The following is a 4,509-nucleotide window of genomic DNA, read 5'->3' on the forward strand; positions in this document are numbered from 1 at the left end:
CAGAGTAGCATATTTGGGGGTGGCATGGTCTGCTAGCCTCAGTCACATACTGAGGCTCCAGAGGACCGGACTTGAAACAGAAAGCTACTGTCTGTGAGCAACACGGCTCGCCTTTCTTTACAGCTGCAGGGATCAGAGCTGGGCCTTCTCAGAATTGCAGGGCTGGTCTCAGCTAATAACAGCAATGGTGAACTTGGATGAGTTTACTGTACGATGGGCACTGTTCTAAGGCCTTATATGTATCAATGATTTAAATGTTCATCCCAACCCTCGCTACAGTGTTATGGCTGTTTTACAGATAGGGAGGCAAAGGTGGGGTTAAGTAACTTACCCAAGTGCCACAGTCTGGCTCCAAATCTTGTGCTTTGAACCACTACTTTTGCAATTTCTGATATGTGACAATTATCACACATCCTGATCAGGTGACTGAGGCCCAAGAACTGTCTGGCAGATGAAACAAATGCTTACTGAGCATTCCCCAGGGGCAGGCACTAGGCCCAGGCATGCTATGGGGGTGCTGAGAGGTACAGGACACAGTCCCTGGGAGCTAATGGCCAGTAGGGGGATAACACAAATGCATCCAGGGTTAAATGTAAGTTAAGCACAATGTGAAAAGGTTGCACGCAATAAGAGATGAATTATTGAATGCCACAGTCCAGAACTGAAGGGATCACTGTGGCTTGGGGTGGTTGGGATAGCCTCATTTATTTATCCAAATCACATGGACAAGGTGCTGCCTCAGTGCCAGGCCCTTGCTGGCACCAGGAATGTAGAGGGAAATTAGAATGCTGACCCTGTCCAAACCTTCAGATCATCACAAGACAGTGTAGCCACAGGTGGAAACAGGAACACGGCACTGAGAAGCTCCCCCCGGGGGCTTCATGGGAAGGAGAGGCTGACGAAGTCTTGAAAATGCTGAGGGTCTGGAGAGGCGTGGAAGGAGGGGCAGGGCTGTGCAAACAGGGGGGATGCCTGTCTCTAAGCTATGAATAGTACCACCTTACTTTTGGCCAGTATGTTAGTTTTTCAAAACACTTTTAGCACTTTTCTTGAACCTCACCTACCCAGGGAGGAAAGAGCAGGCATTATGGAAAGCAAGGTCTGGAATGGTTAGTGGCCTGCCTGGGGTCATATAACAGGGCTTGGTCTGAGGCCTGGTCCTTTGTCTCCTTCACCAGTGCTTTCCACTCAGTGGTTATCAAAGCTGTGTTCTTTTATCATACCACAACTGGAGAGTGGAAAGGCCTTATTCTTTTATATTTGCAGCAGTCTCTATGCCCTCAGCAACTGACTAGTCCTGCTAGAAAGTGGTGTGTTTTGGGGGCCCAACAGTGCTTAGGGGGTAGGTAGCTAAACCTAGATAGGACTGACTGCTGCTTGGGGCATTGCTTGTTTATAATTTTGATTTCTTGCACCATTCTTCAGCCTTTCTTTTTTTCTTTTTTCTTAACATTTTTTAATGCTTTTATTTATTTTTGAGACAGAAACAGAACGTGAGTGGGGAAGGGGCAGAGCAAGACAGGGAGACACAGAATCTGAAGAAGGCTCCATCCAGGCTCTGATCTGTCAGCACAGAGCCTGACATGGAGTTTGACCTTATCAACCATGAGATCATGACTGGAGCTGAAGTCTGACACTTAACTGACTGAGCCACCAGATGCCCCATTCAGCCTTTTTTCTAACAGCCTTGTCCAACTGAGCTCCTGGCATTGCACTGCGTATCACACACAAGCCTCACTCCAGGGAATATTCTTTTAAGTAAATGATATCACTAGTGACCCCATACAGACCATGTACAGTAGGCCAGGCATGTGCTAAGAACTTGGGTGTACTTGTCTCCTTCAATTCTTACAATGAGATAGGTACTATTATCCCCATTTTGCAGATGAGAGAAACTGAGGCAGAGAACACGTAATTTGCCTGAGGTTACACATCTATACAGCGACAGAAGCAGGATTCAAACTCAGGTCTATCTCCAAAGATCTCAACTAGCCCTCTGTTGTCTGCATTACATGTTATTTGCCTGTGGTTATTTTGCTACCATTGGCAATAATATCTTTTAGAGCCAACGATTTTTAAGAGGAGTTTCTAACCCTTTCCCAGGCATTGAAAGGTCTATCCATTCTGTCTCTAGTGCCTAATGGCTAAGAATCCTATCAGGTGTAGTTGTTTTTTTAAAATCTATTTATTTATTTATTTGTTTAAGTATGTTCCATGGCCAATGTGGGGCTTGAACTCACGTCCTTGAGATCAAGAGTCATATGCTCTACCGACTGAGCCAGCCAGGCACCCCAGATGTAGGTATTTGTTGAATACACAAATGAACCACCTCAATTCCACAGAGCTACAGTGAACACTTATTGTGTGAACAGTTCCACGCTAGGTGCTCCAAGAGAATCCAAGAAAATGAGGAGGCCTGCTCATTGCCCTTAAGGCAAAATGAGCACACACCCAAATATAAGAAAGCTAATTGGATATAATCAAGTGGAAAGCTGTGTGGTGCTACCCTAAGGATCATGGGAGGTGGGAGAAAGGGGAGAACGCTAGACTGGGCGGAGAGGGCTTCCACACTGGGGCCCCAGGAACACAGTGGAGAGAACATGTGTCTATGAAGGGCAGGGACCAGCTACCACCTCACTTGTCCCCCTTTTACACACAAGAGGGCAGGGAGAGCTGTCTGGGAGAAGGAAGTAAATAATTCTGGGGGGCCCTTGTCCAGCAGTGCCAAGGGCAGTCAGCATAAACTGCCCTTTCATGGAACCATTCAAAGAGTCTGCTGTCTGGGGGACTTGGCTGCTCAAGCTGGTAGAGGGCAAAGGAGAGGGGGTAGGGTGGGGAGGAGGGACATTTGTAGGCAGACTGTTGTACACTTAGCAAAACTATGAAATGAGCTAAAAGCTAGGGGGAGAAGACAAACATTTGTGCCAGCTGTTTTATCTCCCTGGTCTTAAAACAATTATCTCTTGGCAAAGGAGGAAAAGGAGGCTCAGAAACAAAACAAAACAAAACAAAACAAAGCAACACAACACACTGACTTCCCCAAATTCACATAGCTAGAAGCAGAGCTGGGATCTGGATCAGGAGTTTCTCCCCACCAGCTGCTTCTAACTAACCTCTTTCTTTCTGGACTTTTCTTTCTTCTTCACCTTGGGATCACCACAGTTTTCTCCCCCTTAGGAAGGAGAGTCTGCTCCACCCCTTTTACCTTTTTCCTTGGTCACATGATCCTTCCCATTCAGCGCTTGATAGGCCTGTTTCCCCCTAAGGTCTGAGTAACCGAGGGACCCTAGGTGAGGGCCAGGGGCACATTTGCATATGAAATGGGTACCTCCAGGGGAAATCAAAGATCATTTCAAAGGAAGGAAGTGCTCAGGAGTGTCTTTGGCTAAGGGTTTGAGAGTAAGGCCCAGATGCATCCCTGTAGATAACTACTCTCTCCATCTTCTTTAAAGTTTGCCACATTTTCAGATGGAGCAAAACTGAAGTACTGACCATTATACCTCCTGTTCATCTGCTTATTACCTCATGGGGCAGGAGGGCAGCAGTCATTTTCCGCACGTGTAAGAGGCCAGCCACTCGCTAGTCTCTGCTTCCAAGGTTTCGCCTGGCTACAGGCTGGGGTTTTCTAGCAAACTCCTGGGAGAGGAAACCAGCTCTAGGAATAAGGGAGCCTCTTGAGTTTACATAACTTTCTGAGCCCTGGACCCAGATTGAGAACGTGTTGATTCTGGCCGCTAGTGGGACAGCCAGCTGTAGAAGAGTTGGCTCAAAAACTCTGTTCCTGTAGGGGAGTGTGACTGCCTTTGCTTTACTCCAGTTTTAGGCTCTCTTCTTGCTTCTCCCTTATTAAAGTCCTGACCTTTTAACTCCCTACCCCCATTTCTTTTTTTTTTTTTTTTAATTTTTTTTCAACGTTTATTAATTTTTGGGACAGAGAGAGACAGAGCATGAACGGGGGAGGGGCAGAGAGAGAGGGAGACACAGAATCGGAAACAGGCTCCAGGCTCTGAGCCATCAGCCCAGAGCCTGACGCGGGGCTCGAACTCACGGACCGCGAGATCGTGACCTGGCTGAAGTCGGACGCTTAACCGACTGCGCCACCCAGGCGCCCCTTCTACCCCCATTTCTGATGACAGACCCCTGACTCCAACTTAAGGGTCCTTGACATCTCACCGTCCAAATCGGTTTGTGTATTGTTCATTCCACCTCCAAAATAATGAGCCTTCTCGGGGCTCCTGGGTGGCCCAGTCGGTAAAGCATCCGACTTGGGCTCAGGTCATGATCTCGCGGTCCTGGTCGTGCGTTGGAGCCCGGCGGCGGCATCAGGCTCTGTGCTGACAGCTCGGAGCCTGGAGCTCGCTTCAGATTCTGTCTCCCTCTCTCTCTGCCCCTCCCCCACCCATGCTGTCTCTCTCTCTCAAAAATAAACATTAAAAAAAAAAAAAAAAAGATGAGGCTTTTCTCTTATCCCTGCAGCCACTGTCCTAGTTAAGCATACCTGTGCCTTTT

The sequence above is a fragment of the Prionailurus bengalensis genome, chromosome D1 (assembly GCF_016509475.1).
Source record: "Prionailurus bengalensis isolate Pbe53 chromosome D1, Fcat_Pben_1.1_paternal_pri, whole genome shotgun sequence".
In the NCBI taxonomy this organism is placed as follows: Eukaryota; Metazoa; Chordata; class Mammalia; order Carnivora; family Felidae; genus Prionailurus; species Prionailurus bengalensis.